A 21,573-nucleotide genomic window follows, 5' to 3' on the forward strand; every position below is an offset into this window, starting at 1 on the left:
CTGTGGAAGAGTGTCCATGTTTAATTCTGTCGTACTTTGATTATGATACTTGTTAAGATACAATGTTCTGGATGATGTAATAAAGTTACTCTACTCCCTTTACGCCTTTATTAAATTGTCTTTTGATATATTACACTTGTGACGTCAACATATGTGTGGAAAATGGATCCTGGCCCACATATGCTATGCATTCGGTTTTGCCCCAAAAACCGGGTGTGACAGAAGTGTTATCAAAGCTATACTGACTCTAGGTCGTTAGACTAGTTAGAAATGGAAAAAGCCTAGTGTGTTCAAAACATGCTAATTTTGTTTTTACAAAATTATTTTATTAACCTTACCTCTTTAAACATCAACTAAGTTGACATTTTCTCTTATAGATGGTTTGTACTATTCAAACCACTCGGATCAACACCAACTACATCCCTCTGCCACGGCAAGTTCCTGTCTACCCAGTGGTAGTCGAGGAAATCCCTATGGATCTCCCTCGCATTCGTGTGGAGAACGGAGTCATACTGGAGGACAGCTCGGAGGAGTTTCTGCCTACACCCACCCCATTAGCAGAATCACTAGCCTTCACAGCTAGATTGTCAGCTTTGACATCGCCAACACCAACAGTCCAAACCCCTGCTCCTAGAGGCGACGACCCAGACGACTCTGGTGAGGATGATGACGACGACGACAAAGAAGAAGAAGATGAGGAAAACATCAACGATGAAGCCAACGATGAACAGCAGGACCATTACATGGGGTTATGTCCTGTCACTCAACATTATACATCAATCTTTGAGACAAGGCACTTCCCTAATCTGCTGCAGGATGTTTTGCATGCGCTGGGAACCTACGTTCGACCCCTGTATGAGACAAGGCAAGTGTACGAGCATCCTCAGGCTTGCTACTACATCACCCTCATTCATGTCAGGGTGATGGATGCAGGTGATAGAGGGTTCAGGACTCTGTCAGCTCATGAGTCTCTAATGCTGCTATCCACCTACGCTGCTTCGACCAGCGATGCTGCTAGGCGAACTTTGTGGTCCCTCAGCCACACCTACCGGCATCAACTACATAACACGAAGTACAGGCATCTTCCTCTGCGTATTCGTGGAGAAAGCCAGACCAGCATTGTTCCAGGTGGAGCTGATGAAGATCGCCTCAACACCCTAGTTGGTGTGGTGGTAGGTCTTAACACCAATCTGGATAGTGCTACCCTGGACCTCTCTAGGGTACACTTGGAGCTGGAGGATGCACACACAAGTATCGCAACCCTGGAAGCTCAGCTTGATGGAAGGAATCCCCCTGAAGTTCAAGTCCCTGCCATGGCGTTATCCCCTCCCCGCAAGAGGATCCGCTATGGAGAACCAGGATCCATCACTAGGTGGTTATAGATTTTTCATTTATGTTGTAATAAGTTAGTTTTCACGTTAGACGAATTACACTTATCTATTACTACACTTATAATAATAACAAACATGTGATGGTGTTGTTTGAAATGTTTGATTTGGATTTTTGCTTGAGTGCAATGGTCTTATGGAATAATTCCATAAGAGGATAATAATAATAATAATAATAATAATAATAATAATAAACTTAAAATTAATAATAAGTATTCCCTCTAGATTCTTTTCTACTCCTCACTTACCCTGGGATTGCACTTTCTAACCAACAAGATGGTGAACACTCGATCAGGTCCCAATAATCACCAAAACCAGCGTGGTCGGTAGTTGCCACCCCCCCAACCCCACTATGGATCAATTCATCGCAGCGCAGATGCAACTTCTGTAAGGACTCATAGCTTCGATGCAGTAGATTCAACAGAACCAATAGTACCAACAACAACAACATGCACCCCAAGCTAGAGACAAGCACCGGGATTTCATGAGCCATCACCCGCCTGCTTTCTCTCATGCAATAGACCCTTTGGATGCTGATGACTGGCTTAAGGTCATTGGAAAGAAGCTAGACATCACCTAGTGCAATGACCGAGAGAAGGTCTTGTACGCTTCGGGAAGACTCGAAGGAGCCGCGTCCGACTGGTGGGATGCCTTCACTGTGGCACATGCCAATGCTGATGCCATAACCTGGCAGGAATTCCAAGTGAACTTCCATGCTCACCATATTCCCTCAGAAATCATGAAGCTAAAGAGGAAGGAGTTCCTTTCCCTCACACAAGGGAACATGTCCGTTAGTGAGTATCGTGATCGCTTCACCCAGCTTTCACGCTACGCCCCAAAAGAAGTAGACACTGACGAGAAGCACCAAGAACGTTTCTTGGAAGGCTTGATTGGACCCTTGAACTACCAGTTACAGAGCTACAATTTCCCCAACTTCTAGACTTTGCTGAACAAGGCAATTGGCCTTGAAAGCAAAAGGAAAGAGTTGTCGGATCACAAGAGAAAGTACCAAGGGCAGACTAGCAGGAATACCCGTCAAAACAACTCCCAAGGTTCTCAGTTCCGCTCCAGAAATCAGAGTGGGAACAACAACTACCAAGCACAACGCTCTAGACAACAAGGCCAGAGGAGCAACCATTACCAGAACCAATAGAGAAGCAGCAACATAATCGTTAAGGAAGCGTCGTGAACACACCGGCCAAGAACAACAACACAACTACCCCAGTTCAACCTAATGGTTGGTTCAAGTGTGGCGAACTTGGCCACTATGCTAACAACTGCCCAAGGTGTAATCAACAGACACCCCAGAAGAACAACAACCAGAGGACTGACCAGAACACACTTGCTCATGGATCTACACAGAACAAGACTCCGCAAAACCAGAGTAGAGGAACAGTCAATCATATGACAACGGAATCAGTTCCTGAGGATGCCAACGTGGTGTATGGTATGTTTCTTATTAACTCCATACATGCATCAGTTTTATTTGATTCTGGAGCATCTCACTCCTTTGTAACAAAGTCATTTGTGGAAAAACATAATATACCAAACTATCCCTTGAAGAAGAAACTATTAATTCGATCACCAGGAGGTGAACTTAGAGCCACTCACTCTTGCCCTCAGACTAAGATTGAAATTAGAGGCCTAAGCTTTCTAGTAGAGCTGAGAATTTTGGAATCGATGTGATACTTGGAATAGACTACTTGACCAAGTATGATGGAGTAATATCATGTGCCAAAAGGATGGTTACATTAACCAGTCTGCAAGGAGAAAGAACTGAAGTCAATGTCAGTATGCCAGCAACAACAGAGGCAATGGTAAATCAGTTGGAAGAGAAATCTTTGGAGCACATCAGAATAGTGTGTGAATACCCAAACGTATTTTCTGAAGAATTACCAGGTATGCCACCTGATCATGATATAGAGTTTTCTATTGAACTATTACTCGGAACCGCACCAATTTCAGAAAAGAGCTTACCGAATGGATGTCAAAGATTTAATTGAACTAAAGAAACAAATAGAAGAATTACTAGGAAAAGGTTTTATTCGCCACAGTTCGTCACCATGGGGAGCCCCAGTTTTATTCATGAACAAGAAAGATGGTTCAAGGAGAATGTGTGTGGACTATAGAAGCTTGAACGGAGTAACAATTAAGAACAAGTACCCGTTACCTCGGATTGAAGATCTATTTGATTAGATGAGAGGAGCTACAATATTCTCAAAGATAGATCTAAGATCAGGCTATCATCAGTTGAAGATTCGAACCGAAGATATGCCTAAAACAGCTTTCACTACAAGATATGGACTATATGAGTTTTTGGTCATGTCTTTTGGACTGACTAATGCACCAACTTACTTTATGAACTTGATGAATAAAGTATTCATGGAACACCTCGACCAGTTTGTGGTGGTATTCATCGATGACATACTAGTATACTCTCAGAATGAAGAAGCACATGAAGATCATCTGAGATTAGTTCTACAGAAACTTCGCGACAATCAGTTGTATGCGAAATTTTCGAAGTGTGATTTTTGGCTGAAGGAAGTTGCTTTCCTAGGTCATATTATCACCAATGGAGGAATAAAGGTAGTCCCCGGTAAAATAAGTCAAATACTAAATTGGAAACAACCCACAGATGTGTCAAAGAACAGAAGTTTTCTTGGATTAGCAGGATACTACAGAAGATTTATCGAAGGCTTCTCCAAGATAGTGAAACCCCTTACTTCACCGTTAGAGAAAGGTAAAGAGTTTAAGTGGGATGAAGCATGTCAGAAATGTTTCGAGGAATTAAAGGAAAGGCTAACCACAACACCAGTGTTAATTATGCCTGATATTCATAAAGGATTTGATGTGTATTGCGATGCATCACATCTAGGACTTGGATGTGTGTTAATGCAAGAAGGAAAAGTAATTGCATATGCTTCAAGGCAGTTACAGAAGCATGAAAAGAATTATCCTACGCATGATTTGGATTTAGCTACCGTAGTGCACGCTTTGAAGATTTGGAGGCACTACATGATTGGAAACAAGTGTAAAATCTTCAGGGATCACAAAAGCTTGAAATATATCTTCACGCAGAAAGAACTCAACCTAAGACAAAGAATATGACTTGAGTTAATCAAAGACTATGATTTGGAAATACAATATCACCCAGGAAAAGCAAATGTAGTGGTAGATGCTTTGACCCGTAACGGTCAAGTGAACAACATCACTACTCAATTGATGTCACAGGAATTGTGCTGGGAAATGGAACAACTCAACCTTGGAATGCTCAATAATATGGAAGCAATAGTTATGGAAGTTGAATCTACTTTGGAGGAAGAGATTCGTAAAGGACAAGAGTCCGATGAGAAAATCAAAGAAATTAAGACATAAATTAGTTTGGGTAAAGCCCCAGATTTCACGGAAGATTAGCAAGGCACAATATGGTTTAAAAAGAGAATTTGTGTACCAGAAATCGAGCACCTACGCCAACTTATTTTAAGGGAAGCCCATGATTCGACTTATTCTATCCACCCTTGAAGTACTAAGATGTACCAGGATCTGAAGAAAAAGTATTGGTGGTACGGTTTGAAAAGAGATGTGGCTACTCATGTTGCACTATGTGACATGTGTCAACGAGTTAAAGCCGAACACCAAAGACCACCAGGATTGCTACAACCTCTCAAGGTACCAGAATGGAAATGGGAAAAATCAGTATGGATTTCATAGTTGGACTACCCCGTACTCGGGATGGCTATAATTCAATATGGGTTATAGTGGACAGGTTGACTAAAGTGGCACACTTTATACCTATGAAGACAACTTACTAAGAAGCCCAGTTAGCAGAGTTATACATGTCAAGGATTGTTTGTCTACATGGAGTACCAAAGAAGATCGTCTCAGATCGAGGAACCCAATTTACCTCGCGCTTTTGGAAAAGACTACATGAATCCATGGACACCAAACTAAACTTCAGTTCAGCTTATCATCCGCAAATGGATGGGCAAACTGAAAGAACAAACCAAGTGTTGGAAAATATGTTAAGAGCTTGCGCTCTAAAGCATGGTAGAAGCTAGGATAAGAGTTTGCCTTATGCAGAATTCTCGTACAACAATAGTTACCAGGCAAGTCTAAAAATGGCACCGCTTGAAGCACTTTATGGACGAAAGTAGAGAACACCGCTTTATTGGAATCAGACTGAAGAAAGTCAAGTATTTGGCCCAGAAATTCTCCAAGAAGCAGAAAAGCAAGTATAGATTATCAGAGAGAACTTGAAATCAGAATAGTCGAGACAGAAAAGCTATGCTGACAATAGAAGAAGAGAGTTGATCTTTGAAGTAGGAGACTTCGTATACCTTAAAGTTTCACCGATGAGAGGCATGAAAAGATTTAAGGTTAAGTGTAAACTATCTCCTTGCTACATTGGCCCATTCAAAATTTTGGAAAGAAAAGGTGAAGTAGCATATCAGTTGGTGCTACTCGATAGTTTGTCGGATGTGCATGACCTATTTCATGTGTCACAACTTAAGAAATGCCTAAGAGTACCGGAGGAACAATTACCTATGGAAGAACTCAATGTTAAGGAGGATTTGACTTATTCGGAGTACCCTATCAGAATTTTGGAAACATCTCGCATAATTACTCGGAGTAAAGTTATCAACATGTGTAAAGTTCAATGGAGTCATCATTCGGAAGATGAGGCTAGTTGGGAAAGAGAAGATGAACTAAGAGCAGAATTCCCCTAGTTATTCTCAGAAGTTTCTTAATCTCGAGGACGAGATTCTTTTAAGGGGGTAGGTTTGTAACACTACGAAACCATCAACTTAAAATAATGCATTTAGATTATTAATGGTAAATATGGTAATGGATTTTTTCTTTCAATTGTTTGATTTTTATTTGCATTTAGAGTAATTTTGTTTGCTCATATTTGATTTATGGATGTTTAGTATAATTTCTTTTATATTGAAAATCCAATTAATTAATATAGAAGTATTGGCCCAAAAATAAATATTTTAGTTATAAATAATTTTGGTATAATTATTATGCTTTTTGAATTATTTAAAAATATATTTATTTATATTTTTAAGTAGAAAAGAAAAGAAAAATAAAAAAGAAAACCTAACCCTAACCGGCCCATTAGGGCCTCAGCCGCGCCCCCCAAACCCTCCCCTCTCTGTCTATGGCGCGTGGGCCCTCCCTAGCCCCGCATCCTTCTCCTTCCCTGGGCGCCGCCGCCGTCTGGCGCCCCGCACCCGCGTCGCGCCACCGCGCTCCCGCAATGTGCCGACCCCACGCCCGGTCGAGCCGACCCCGAGCTGGAAACCATCGTCGCGGCTCCTCCTCTCCCTCACTCAATGGTGATAATGGCCGCCATTAATGGCGTTGATGGCCGGCCGTTCTCTCCCTCTCCTCTACGTCTCTTCCTCTCCCTCTCTCGCTTTATAAAACCCGCCCGAGCTCCCTCCTCTCTCCCTACCCGAGCTCCCTCTCTCTCTCTCTCACGCTCTCCTCTCTCTCTCTCTCTCGCTGTAGCTTCGCCGTCGACCGCGCCCTCTCGCCTTCGAGCCTCGCCGTCCGCACCTCGCCCACCTCGACCGAGCCCCCTGCTCCTCCCCTGCTCGGCCGACCCCCCCCCCCCCCCCCCCCGTCGATCTCCATTCCTGCGCATGAGCAAGAGCTCAAGGTAGAAGAAGCACATTTTGCATTTTTGTCCCTGCGTATAAATGAAATTAATTCCGAGATTTTCAGTTTAGACATTATTGAAAAGAGACCCCGATGAACACACTAAATCATGAACTACCCCTGCAACAATATTTTGGACATGAGTACTATTTTATATTTCAATAAATAAATAAATAATGTCACTATTCACTAACTTGGTGATTTACATACTAGAAATGTTTACGACTAACTTCACTTTAGCATGGAACGATATTTGTTAGTAGTGATTTAAGTATAATTTTATTGATATAAGAAAGTAGAAGAAATAGTAGGCCACACATTTCGGTCAGATTAAAAATATAGGTTTTACTAGTCATGATAAATGTATTCATATGTATAGCACTTAGTTACTTAGAATTAGTAAAATATTTCTTTATGTCAAAATCATCATGATTATATTACTAAAAGTCCAATTAGTAATCTACATTAACTCTTGGAATATTAATGTTAGGTGATTTAGAAATAAACATTTTAGCTATACGTAAAATTTCTATTTAGAAAGAAAAGGATAAAACCCAAAAGTCTATTTTAGTAATAAAGAAAATAATTAACAATTATTTTCCGTAAAGTTTGTTGAGACATTTTTATCTATATTATACTAGATAAACTAGTGTTGTGGTCACCCACTCATATTTTCACCAATAATAACTCAAAGTGGAAGATATAGTGGATTAATAAATATTTATGTTGTAGACCTATTTATAAGTACAGTTGTGTGATGTATGAATGTGTATGTAATGGTGAATGATTACCCATGTAATGGTGTATGTTTATTTATTTGGCGTACATATTCTTTTGTATGTACGATACACAAATCGATGCTAGAAGTTGATTGTGAGGTAGACGAATCAAACTCGTTCGAGGACGACTCATAGGACACTTTCGTGCAAGGCAAGTGGATTCTCCCTCTGCATTTCTATTTGTACCGAAATAATGCATACAATAATGTTTACTTTTGGATATATATCGCATAATTTGATGGGATTCGGCTAAATAAGGATTTCCTAGAATTACCAACCCTATTCCTTGAATTACCCTAGGATAAATGCTATGCTTAGCAATTTTTGCTATTGCTAAACTTGATAAATATGATGTCACTCTTTTAATGATACTATATTCTGGAAATGAACATTTTGTGTTAAATGGAACATGGAGTGACCACCCAGGTTAACAGTGCAACCATGAGTGCTATGATGGCTCTGGCTTTGGTAATTAGCTTTATAGACTTAGTGCTTAGCAACCCTACCTGAAAGATGGGCAAGAGGGGGCGGCAGTGGTTTGGTGGCAGCTCATGTTAACATGGGGTGGTAGTCTTGGCTAAGTTAACTCACCTAGAGGGCGGTCAATACTGACGTGGAAACCTTAGCTGGTGGCTTTGTACTAAGGATATTTTGTGAAAGCCTCATAATGGATCCCTAGCCATTCACCTCGGGAGTGTTTACGGGTCCGATCAACCTATGCTAGATGGGATACATGGCTTGTGGGTAAAGTTGTACCACCTCTGCAGAGTGTAAAACTGATACGTCGGCCGTGCTCACGGTTAAGAGCAACCTAGACCCTCACATGATAATTGAACTTAAAGATGGAAAATCATCACGTGATATGATGATCTACAAGTGGTTTGCTTATTGGAATATTTGGGATACACACTTCTTAGTAAGACAGGTGTTGCTAATAAAATATTGACCAACTAAAATGATTACAGCTTATCCATAGCCTACCTTGTTAACTTGCATTAATTTCCCCCACTTGCTGAGCCCCGACCATAAGTGAGCTCACCCTTGCTAATATTTTGATCAGAGGGTGATGATGAGGACTTCGCATATGACGTTGATGAGTTTTGAGTCTAACGATGCGCCAGTCACCTTCCTGTGGAAGAGTGTCCATGTTTAATTTTGTCGTACTTTGATTACGATACTTGTTAAGATACAATGTTCTAGATGATGTAATAAAGTTACTCTACTCTCTTTCCGCCTTTATTGCATTGTCTTTTGATATATTACACTTGTGACGTCAACATATGTGTGGAAAATGGATCCTAGCCCACATATGCTATGCATTCGGTTTTGCCCCCAGAATCGGGTGTAACACCGTGTCACTTGTCTTTATCTTATTTCAATTTTCTCTCTATTCACTTCTCTTATATAATCGCTCTAAGTTTAATACTCACTTAGTGAAGAGCAATTAAGTGAAGAAGTTCACTCCTATCATCATCTTCATTCGAACTTGGATCTTGCTTTCACTAATCCAATATTAGTCTAAGTTTGTTTTGTTGAGCTGTTTTTTACAGGATCACCTATTCACCCCCCCTCTAGGTGCTCTCACTTTTGTGTGTGTACTATCTTACTTTCTTGTGCTCAAGATTGTAACTCTGATTCATGTACGGCTGCAAGAGACTCTAATTTGTGAAGATTCCTTTCGATAGGGAATCATATTGATAAGGAAAATCGTGTCACTCAAGTTTGATATTTGGATCATTTAAGAGGGATTGAGTACAACCCTTGTCCATTGGACACCATAACGTGGATTATGCAAGCATTTTATGCTTGATGGAACCACGAGAAAAATCACTCATGTCTTGTCTTCATTTACTTTCTTGCAATTTTCTCTCTTCCTAAGTTTTCTCTATTCACTTGTTTTATTCCTCTTAGTTTAATTTACATCATGAAAGAGCAATCAAGTGAAGGGAACCTTTCTCTCTTCTTCTCAACTCAAACTTGATTTATATTACACTAACTCTCATTCTAGATCAAGTTTGTGGTTTTTAGTGCTGATTTTGTAGGATAATCTATTCACCCCCTCTAGGTGCTCTCAAATGGTATCGGAGCCGGTCTCTTATGTTGGGTCTAACCACCCAAAGAGATGGACTCCAAGGGCAAGGGGAAGGTGTCCGACGAGAAGGAGAAAATTCCCCTTGACGATGAGCCCGAGGGAAACAAGACGGTCGAGTCAGGATCAAACAAGAAGAGGGAGGGGAAGAAGAAGAAGCACATCAAGAAGCCACTACATAAACGGTATCAATGTACTTTGTTCCAAATTGCCTTGGATTTTCTTTGCCCTTGCTCTTCATTTGCTATTTTTGGTGAGACAATGAGGTTAGGCCACTTAGTTTCTCCATTTTTGTGCTTAATGCCAAAGAGGGATAATTTAAAGGCCAAAGCAACTGGATAGACCACTACTTGAGTTTTAAAAAGATTTTAAGCTTTCAACTTGTCCTTTTGATAAAAACCCTCTTAATAGCAAAGAGGAGCCCTCTTATTGAAAAAATGTTCTCTTACCGAGGAGAAGTTTTTGGGTATTTGATCAAAACAAGTGTTTAAAACTGTTTTGTTTTGCAAAACAAAGTGTTTTTTACATAGAAGATAAAAAAGTAATTACAAAATCCAAAATAAGTGGTGGCTAAGCGATCCAAATATGCCAAATCATTCAAACACTTCTTTAGTTTGAGTTGGAACTTCAATTTGCCGCTTTTGACTCATATTGGTTAAGTTAGTCAAATTTGAGTTGCTTTAGGTGTGTTGGCATAAATCACCAAAAAGAGGGAGATTGAAAGGGAAATGTGTCATAGAGTCATTTCTAATTGTTTTGGTGATTAAGTGTCCAACACACCACATTGGACTAACTAGTTATATAAAAGTATGAGCACAAGTTCACTTGGAGGGAAATTGATGGAACTAAGTCCAAATGGGCAAATCTGGAAGCTAAAAGTGCAACTTTGGGTAAAACAACATAAACATAAGGTTTAAGTGTTTAAATAAGTTGTACATACCTTATTCTTTGTTTCTAGCACCTTTGTTTGGCTACTAACTCATTTCCACAAGAAAGTGCATTTTGGACTTGGTTTTGGGCATATTGCAAATCCTAGAGAAACTATGACAAAGAGGTAAGTTTCCCACACTTAGTCAATTGAATTGCATGCTAATTATGTTTGTATAAATCTTAGGGAAGTCCTCAAAGAAAACCAAAAAGGTTCGAAGGAGATAGGCTCAAAAGAGCCATACTTAGTCTGGTCTGGGTCGCACCGGACTGGTCTGTGGTGCACTAGACTGGGTCCATGTGACTTGGATGTATTGGTTGGTCTCGGAAATTTTATTATAAAATTCACTAGACCATGAACAGTACCGGTCCGATGTGCATCGGATCGCTTCTCCAACGATTGACTTTGGTGCGCGCCAGGCGCCAACGGCTAGCTGACGTGGCCCACGGTGTGGTGGCGCACTAAACCAGTCCAGTGTCACACAACTATGGAAATTGCATAATCAGATCCTAGACACGGGGCACATGGACACGGTCTAGTGCGCCCGCAGACAACCTAGATCTGCAGCTTCCTAAGGAAGGAGGCAATGGCTCCTAGGCCTCCTTGACTCCTTGTCCTATATAAGCTGCCCCTAGGTGCCTCCATTCAGTACCTAAGAAATTCAAGAGCATCACAACACTGACATATTGCAACAACACATACTATTGGTTTTAGCGAGATTCGAGCGTCTGTTCTGAACTATTCTTGTGAATTTGTGTACTTGTGCTCTTATCATTGTGTTTCTTGCGCGTGTTGCTACGATTTGCTCTTTTGTGTGTACTTTCTCTCTCTCTCTCTCTCCCTTACTATAAGTTGAGGCTGATATTATTGTAAGGCTGCAAAAGACTTTAACTTGTGAAGATTCCTTGCAAATGAGAATATAAGAGATAAGGAAGACAACGACACTCAAGTTCGATCTTTGGATTACTTGAGAAGGGCTTAGTGCAACTCTTGTCCGTTGGGACACCATAAATTGGAGTAGGCAAGCATTTTAGGCTTGAACAAACCACGGGAAAAATCATTGTGTCTTGTGTGCTTATTTGCTTGTGATTTTTCTCCCTCTTCATAATTCTCTCAAATTCACTTGTAATATTTCTCTTAATCTATTCTTAATCTTGAAAGAGCAATCAAGTGAAGAGGACTTGCTTTCTCCTCTCTACTAAATCTTGATTTTAGCTTGCACTAACTTCATTTTTAGACCAAGTTGGTGGTTTTAGTGTCATTTTTGCAGTATAACCTATTCACCCCCTCTAGGTGCTCTCATTCTTGACCTTGGAGAGTTGCTTCATAATGACATATTGACCATACTAGGTTGCTTTTGTTAGCGACCCGAGCGACGAGTTGCGTAAGTCAAGGCATGCAGTGCATCAACATCGAAACTATTTTTTATCATAAGAACATGATAAAGGGTCGAGTGGCTTGTTCCCTGAATACAAGAGTGGCGGCAGAGGTAAAAGTCAAATTTGTTGGGGTAGTGGATCTTCGTTTCCACAATAGTTCTTGGAAGGCAATGAACAACAAGATCAGAGTAGTTTTTTTCTTTTAGGGAGTAGTATTTGTAAGACCTAAATAAGGCCTTAGGTAGTAGCTAGTTCTTTATTATTTTAGGAATAGTAATAAGGTCTATTTAAACCTATGTTTTAATAAACAAGTTATGCAACATGGTGAGATTCTTGATTGTGCATATGTGTTGAGACAAGATTGAGATACATCCCTTTTCTTACTAATCTCGAGGACGAGATAATTTTTAAGGGGTAGAATTCATAACACCCAAAATCCTATTTTGTGAGATATAAAAAGTTCTCCAAATGAATTTGAGATAAACCGACTTCTATAAATGATTTTCTTCCTTTATAAAACATATCTCTTTAATTTAAATAAATAATAATAAGTAGTAAATGTTGAATTGTGGAAGAACCTTTAAATTTACATTTAAAATGATATATCTTAATAATGTGTGTACTTCACATTTGAAATATATATTTCTAAATAGGTGAATAAAATAATCCTTATAAATATAACTTGCATTCATGTTGGTGTTTTTATTTGAGCACTTAACTATGTTGTGAGGTTCAACTATATTTGAATTTAAACTGAAATTTGAATTTGAGTATAAGTTGAAATTGAGGATTAAAATGGAAAAGGAATTAGAAAAGAGAAAGGAAAATCAAAACAAAAGAAATAGAAAAGAAAAAGAAAAAAATGGGACCCCGCGCGCGGCCTAGGTTGCTCGCAAGGATCTGGGTGCTGACATGGGGGGCCCACCTGTCAGTCGACACCCCCATGCTGCAAGTCGTCGCTGCCGCGTGGGCCCACTGCTCGGACTCAGACCTCGCGCCACCGACACCGCCATGTGGGTCCCTGTGCCACTGTTCTTCTTCCTGATCTCAACAAACCCCCGCGATCCACGAGCTACCGCAACCACCGCGCCATGACCCAGCCGATGCTTAAAAGGCCCAAGGCACCGACCCCCTGCGGCTATCCTCAAGCGCTCCTTTCGCCTCATCGAGAGTTGTCACCGCAAGGAAAGAAAATAGAGAGGAGTAGAGGTCTAGGGCGTCGCCGAAGTCGTCTTCAGCCAACACCGTCGTTCAGTGCTCGTGTGGAGGTCCCGGGGAACCCTTGTGTCGTATGGTTCCTGGGCGATCCTCTCCTGCGCAGGGACTCAGCCGGACTTGCCAGGAATTGCTCACTGACGCAAGCCGCCGCCGCGGATCGGGCTCTACTGTGGCCGGAGCGCTACACGATGGACCCTCTAGTAAGGACGTTTTTGTCGAGTTCGTCGTTGTCTCCGCATCCCGTAGTAGCTGGCGAATTTGGCGCTGGTGCTCTCTTGCGCTAGATGAATGTTCTCCGGTGGGGATCTGCCGCATCCAGGGCGGCGCCGTCGAGCTCCACCGTCGAGTATAGGTAGATTAGCCCTGGTCGTTGATCCTATGCTGGACAGCTCGGATTTAAAATGAATGTATCATTTTGGCCCGAGCGACTTGGATCGTACGATCCAAATCGTGCGCGTGGGATTCGACAACATGCGTTTTAGATCTAGGCCGTGATCCTTAATCCGAAGGCAGCAGCTGCGTATCGATGCATGTTCAGTAAAACCTAGCCCTGGCCGTGAGATCTAATTGTCAAACCCAGTTTTGGAAGGCGCACCAAGCAAGTAGCCTCCCACTGGTCCGGGTATAACCCGCGACGATGCTGGTAGACTACACAACGATACTCGATAGATCAAGTGTGTCGGTCGAAGGTCCGACGCAGCAAGGTGTCGAGAGCATCGTGGAAGTGACACCCGCGAGCGGCGTCGTGAGTGATGGGTCTAGTGATCCATCCCTCAGGCTCCTGGTCCTCCGAGAGCTCCGTGCTATGGTTCGAACTGCCACCGACGTCGTCGTCGTCTCCGTTAGGGTCTCCTCCAGCAGCCGGGATGCCCTGTGGTGGTGCAGGGGGCATCTCAGGCTCAGGTGCAGGGGAAGGCTGCCTCCCAGACTCCACCTCCTGCTGAGGTGAGGGGGAAGAGTCCTGCTACTCCTGCTCCTGGTCCTGGCGTCGGCGCTCCTGCTCCTCGTGCAGGCGACGATGCAGTCTCTCCAAATGGCTAGACTGACCTGGCACCGTGCGACACAGTGGGCGCTCCACCAGGCGAGAAGGCAAAAAGGGGATCACTGACTTATGTGCAATGCATCTAAGACAAGCCATCTACAAAAGACATCGTAAGCACAAGAGTGAGAGTAGAACTATATGACCAGCAAGTAAACAGAAAGAAAAGTGAGACAAATTTTTTTGTAAGATGAGTAATAACATAGAATTGGTCAAAATGACCAACTTTTGAAATGACACTAAAGATCAAGGTAAGAGTAGAGGTCTATAGTCCTTAGGGCGACCATTCTAGTCTAGGTTAGCGGTCCGACAGTCAGCAAGGCTTTGATACCACTTATGTTACTCCCGGTTTTGGAAGGCAAATCGAATGCGAACCATGTACGTGCCAAGATCAGAAACTCATGTACACAGCGATTACATAATTGGACATCATCACACAATGCTCAAAGTAAATAGCAGAAAGGTACTTTTATTACAATAAGATGTCCAAGACATCCACAGAGTCTAATACATAGCATAGTCATTAATATCATCAAAGTGCGGAAATATGAAACGTAGTAGATAAAGCCTACACAAGCAGCTGACTGGGGGTTTTCCACTAAGAAAAACTAGAACTCGTCGTAGTCCTAGAACTCCTCAAAGTCCTCCATGTTGCCAGCATCACCTCCTGAGCACTGAGTACAGTGGGGACAACCTGGGGTGGGGGTGGTTTGTAAAGCAAGGGTGAGTACACATCAACGTACTCAGCAAATGTCCCGTTTGGCTAAAGTGGACTAGCTGTATGTGGAGATAAGGTTAAGCAGTTGCTTTTAGTTGGTCAGATATTTATTACTATTAGTAGAGCAAAGTTTTAGTAATAACCCATCTATTACCCAAAAGTACCTCCTCCAAGAGTAAATACCAGATATCAAAATTATAACCATCATCATAAAAGTAATCAAAGTTCTTCTAATCAAAGACGGTCCCAAAGCTGCTCTTAACCATGAGCTCGGCTGATATACCGGTTTCTAACACTCTGCAGAGGTTGCACACTTTACCCACGAGTCGTGATCCCTCTCCAGCCTAGGTTGTACAGACCTGATCTTCACTACCGAGGTGAATGGCCAGGGATACACTACGTAGCCTTTACAAAGACTCCCCTGGTGCATAGCTACTCATTAGGTTTTGCTAGTCATACAAACGCAGTATACCTCCCCAAGGTGGGTGACTAACAAAAACAAATCGAATGAACCTCTGCATCCCCCTTGGCAGAGCGAGCACTATGCCCCGGTCCCCATTGACGGCCCTCAGGCAAAGCCAACTACACCCCTAGGTTTATCTAATTAATCAGCTAAAGGCGTCTCATTCCACCCTCATGGTTGCACTATTATCTTGTGTGGTCACTCCACGAACAGGTCCTTACGGAGAGGTACTCAGGAAAATGGCCTGAGTCCCCTAGAGTATCACAATATCATCATCGGGATAACATCATCGTATCATAAATGTTCACATCATATTCATTGATTAAAGTAAAGCAATAGCATAAGCTAACTATGCTCAGGAAGATCTTCAGCAACACACTCAGGAACCACAGACTGCTTGTTGTCTAAATAAAGCAATCAAACATTCAATACATTTGGTAAATGACAAATGAACAGTACATCAATCATGTGCAAACAATGGAACACATCCCAAGAGAAAAAGTATAAACTCGAAAGGGAGTTTAAATTATAGGGTGAACTAATCCCTTCTAGTAGTTGATTATTCTTTAAGTGATGTCTATCTCCATGGTTACATAATCTAATTCTACTTAATTTAATGAGATGTAAAAGTTAAACCAGAGATAAACTCATGTACTACACATTATTAACCTCACAAGATTAAATATCCATTAACCACTAGGGTTTTCTTTTTATTTATTTTATTAAGTGAATAATTCAACACATACACTAACCTATAGTCTAGGCACAAAAATTAGAGTGTGCAGATTGTGAATGAACATAATTTATTCAAATAGAGAATATTCCTATAAACATTTTGCTATTTGAATCACTAAATTTGGAGTTCATATGCAAAAGATACGAAATAAACAAGTTTGGGAGTTTAAAATATGAAAATAGGTCTAATTCTGTGATTATTTAAAAGCCTAGGGTTCAATCTGCAAGATTTCAGGCGCGTGCGCGTGGAAACTATGAACGGCGGGTTGATTCCAATCAAACCGAGGGTCTCTTTAACAAAATTACCGCGCGATGGGGTATCAGGTCTGCTCAACCGTTAGATCTAAAATCAACGGCCCAGATTAGATCCGTGGGCGAGCGCGCGGGCGCGCGGCGAGCGCTGACAGGTGGGCTCGGGGTGTCAGCGAACTAGGGTGGGGCTGACAGGCTGGCCCAGCGGCAGGGGCATGGGTGAGGGGAGCGGGCTGAGCTGCTGGATCTGCATCAGATGGTGGTGATTCGATCTGCTTTATTTAAACCCAAACTGCCAGATCCCAGATGGACGTCCGAGATCTATCGGCCAACACGGTCGGGGTGGAGGGTCCTTGGCGCGGCGGCGCCGCCCGACCTCACGGTGGGATCTCACCAGAGACAAAGGGAACAGCCGCGGCAGGGCACTAGGGGCTTGGGGGACGGCTCAGGCGCGATCAGGGCAATCTGACGAACACAATCGTGGCCATAATACCAACACGGAGGCACCAGAGGGCGCAGAACGCAACAGGAAGGTCTCGTGGTGGCGCGAACCTACTCCAGTGAGCAATTGCGCGATGACTAGGACAATAAATGGAGAAATAGGGGTGCGGGGAGGTTGCTCACCTCGAGTGGAAACACTGGAGTCCCGAGGCAACAACGGAGGCGCAGGGACGCCATGGGACGATGGTGGCGGAGCTCCGACTGCACAGGTAGAACTCCAATGAGCGCGGACCGGGCAAACCAGAGGGGAAGAAGGCGAACCAAGGGGTGTCCCGAGTCGCCAATGGCGAGGCGGAACTCACCGAGGCAACGGATGCGGCGGGGACTCAACGGCGGCCGTGGAACAACGACAGTCTTCGATGAGCGACGACGGAGTTGCCTGGTTGCGTGCGCAGGGCGAGAGAGGGGGCGAGAGAGCTCGACTGAGGGCACAAGTGAGCAGGGGGGAGTGGGCGAGCGGGGCACAGGGTCTAAAGGGGCGAGGGCGTGCGGAGGTGGTTGGAGAACACGCGGGCGTGGGCGCGTCCACGGCGGGGGATGTGGGCGAGAGGTTAGGGACGGGCTGACGGGTGGGGTCCGCGAGGCAGAGAGAGCGTGTGCGAGCGAAAATAAACGGCGCCGACGGGTTGGCCCCATAGAGCAGCGAGAGGGAGAGAAAGGGCGCATGGGTTGGCGATAGGCGGGACCCGCCTGTCAGGGACCGAGGGCGCGCGGGCGCGGGGGGCTGGGCTTGGTGGGCCGACTTGGTCTGAATTCGCTTTTCCATTTTCCAGGGAATTTCTAATTGCTTTTCTTTTTTTTCTTTAGGGTTTTGAATTCAATTTCAAATCAAATTTCAAATTCAAACCAAACCAAACATGTGCAACAATTCAAAGAATATTTGGAGCTCAACATGATGCAATATTTCATGACTCACATTGTTTTGACAAAATAAAATAAATAACCCCTCACTATTTAAGCTAAATCTAACCAAAAGAAAAAGAAAGAGAGAAACTAGAAAGAGAGAAGAGTAACACCTGAATTTGGTTGGTAATTGGAAAGAAATTTTATACCCCCAAATTCAGGGTGTTACACTAATTTGGACGACCAGATTTGACCAATACCCCTTTATCGTGCAATTTTACATAAGAGACCCTCACAAATACTAGAATCAAGCCGCCATCCATATCTGTTAGAAAATAATTACAATTGAGCCCTAGAATTTGCAGTTTAATCCCTATACTCCCTGGTTTTTGTGTCCGCAGTCCTTAGGCTATCAGGAAATAATTAATTAATATTTTAAATTATTTCTAGTATAGAAATAATTCTATAAACTTGTTTAATTCATAAGTGATTCACTTTAACTCCTTTTTATCCATTCTAGTTGCATTAAATTCATGTTAATATTGTTTATCATCTAGTAATCTTATTTTGTTATGAAACATAGGTTAAAGTTATGCACTTAATTTGTTTTATATCTAACACCTAAGTCTTCAGAAAACATAACTTCATAACCGTAACTCATAATTTAGTGGTTCTCGAACCTACGATCTCGTAGCAACGTGTAGAATATTCATACGTTGTTTGTTCTCATATTTGGCGTATTGTTATTTTATGTACTTATTGCCTATTTGTATGTATTGCTACGAATAACGGTGAGGTCACGAGAATCTGAAGACCAACTTGGTATCGAGGATCTCAAGTCTAAGGCAAGTTGTGCCCTTGATCACTCTTCTTTACATAATAATGTCCTTGTTAATCACTATGACATGATCAGGTCAATTTGATGGGACCTATTAGGTTTCCCTAGTATTGTTTATCCTATACCTTGCAAACAAATGAACTATTTGGTAATATTGCTAATAAAACTTTGACCAACTTTAAAAGCAATGCTCAGCTTTAACCATTCCTTTGGTAAGCCTTACACTTCACATGAGCCCCACTATAAGTGAGCTCATGCATATTATTCCCCACAACTTGTTGAGCGATGAACGTATGTGAGCCCACCCTTGCTGCACTCACATCCCCCTAGGTAAAGATCAGGTACCGCATGATGAGGAGCATGAAGGATGTTGCGATGAGTTCGTGAGAGGTCTAGACTGTCGTCTCCCAGTCTACTATGGTTGCTGGATCATTGTCTTCGTATGATGTAATTATTTAACTATTTTGTACAAAACTTCAGTATATATTAAAGATGTGACATTCGTTTCTGTACCATGAGTCATCATATGTGTGAGACTTGATCCTAGCACACATTTGATTCACGTCCGGGTTTGGCCCTTAAATTCGGGTGTGACAGATGAAGACTGCGGGAATGATCTCTGCCTGTCTTCGTACCTCCCTAATCTTTTTGTTGCGCTTTGCTCACTTGTTGGCACGGTTGGGGATCCCCTCATCGAGAATCCTCCTGATATTAAACTTGTTGTGAGGTCGATCGACTGTTTCAGCACCTAAGCGGTCGGGGCTCGAGCTCCGGTCCTCACCATTGTCGTAGCGCCCGCTGCGTTAGGGATAACTAGCGTGCTACACCTTGGGTCGTTCATAGAGGCACTCACATGCGAGTAGGGTGTTGTGCATGTCTCGGGCATCCCGTGGACGCCCCTGCTCTAACACTATGCTTGGGCTTTTGCTAGCATACAAGTCTTGTAGTGCGTGCGTAATTGTGCCAACCATTACGTTGGACACGTATCAACCGGGTTGTTCCCGTATTGTTTTGCGAGAAGCTTCGCGTGTTGGGCCATGACATGTTTGAAGAGTGGGTATGCCTCCTTTCTCACCTTTGGAGCAAGATGGTTGCTCCGCCCGCTCGAGTTCTCTTCAGAGGAGTCGAGCGATTTGTAGGCAAGGAGATCGTAAATCGATTTTGGGACATACCCAGTCATATCCACGAACTCGATGTTCGTAAGAGGCTAGTGTGGGTATGGCCTTCAGGCCTGGAGGTGGGGCCTAGAGTGGTCATGTCCTCCATTCGAGGATTTCATGGGGGTGCTTCCCACACGAGTCACTAAATTATGGAGTTATAACCTCCAGAATGCCTTGATGGAGGTGTTGATGGAGGGTTGTGCAAGTGTCGTGGCCTGCTCTTGTGCTCCCTCAATGGTGACAACAAAACCAAAAGCCCCAAAGCGAACGCCAACACCTGAGTCCCAGTTGATGACATTTTCGGCCATCTGCTACCGCGTGGTGAAATCGATGTCGTGACACACAAATAACCCCCTACCTGACATGCCAACTATCAATGTTCTAAAACCACCGACTAGTAATCTATGTGCTTTGCGCATCCCATACGGATGGTGTGCAAGGAATACAAATTGATTTTATACTGGCTCGAGTTGAAAGTCTATGTTTAGTTGAGTAAATTGTGTTACCCTACAGTATGTCTGTAACAGGGATGTATTACAAACTGGTCGATAGAGGGCTCGGTGCCCTTCTCTAGTGAACGAGTCACGATTAGCGGAGTGGAGTGCTCTCTGTGTTACAAATGTATGGGCTACATGTGCTATCTTGTTGCCCATGTTTTTCAATCATGTCCTTCCCCTTCTTTTTATAGACAAGGAGGGAGACCACGTTACACAAGGATATGGGTTAGATGGGGCGGACAGACGTCGAGCATCGCCGTGTTGCTTCTTGTCTTCCACGATTCTTATCGGCCGTTGAACTCCTCTGGCTGACATCGTTTCCCTCCATCACATTGTCCCGGGCCCGCGTGCAATGTCGTTACGCCTTGTCTTGTCCTGCAACACGTCCTTAGTTGACCTCCAAGCCGAGGAGTGGTTGAGTCGTGGTCAGTTTCCATACATTTGTCTTACGTTCGCTCGTGCCTTCCTCGAAGTGATCATTCAGACCATACCCAATGTCAAAGCCCATATGTTGACATACCAACTCATGTATTGTCACTGGAACATCACACTCATGTTAGAGCCCAACTCGTACATATCCTTTCCTAGAATGGTCATTTGTACAATCATGTGAAATCCAATTTAGGGGGAGGGGGCAGGGTCGGGCACAGCTCCCAACCAATGGGACGGATGAGGCAGACTCTATAGGATGCAACCTTACACTCTGCCCCTTCAGGCGATCTGAGGTTGGATGAGACGGGGACTCAAGGTCGGCCCATCTATCCCTGGACTTTTAGGGGCAGGGGTCGGTCGAGGTAGAGCCACGAGGCAGGACTGTTCACACGTTTATATATTATTAAGTAACCATATAATGCAATTTTATTTATCAAGACACAACTTGCGAGCCAAACCGAGCCTCCTCCTTCAGCTCATTTAGTGGGCGAGCCGAGCTCAGTCAGCTAGCCAACGAGCAGCACCGAGCTGAGCTCGTCTCGGCTCATTTCAGCCCTAGTGCAGTATCGACACTTTAATATATGGTATGTGAGCCATATGTCCACTTTAATTTTTAATTTTTTTAGGGAGAGTACTGATACATCCAGCCC

This window comes from Zea mays, chromosome 5 (genome assembly GCF_902167145.1).
Source record: "Zea mays cultivar B73 chromosome 5, Zm-B73-REFERENCE-NAM-5.0, whole genome shotgun sequence".
Classification (NCBI taxonomy): domain Eukaryota; kingdom Viridiplantae; phylum Streptophyta; class Magnoliopsida; order Poales; family Poaceae; genus Zea; species Zea mays.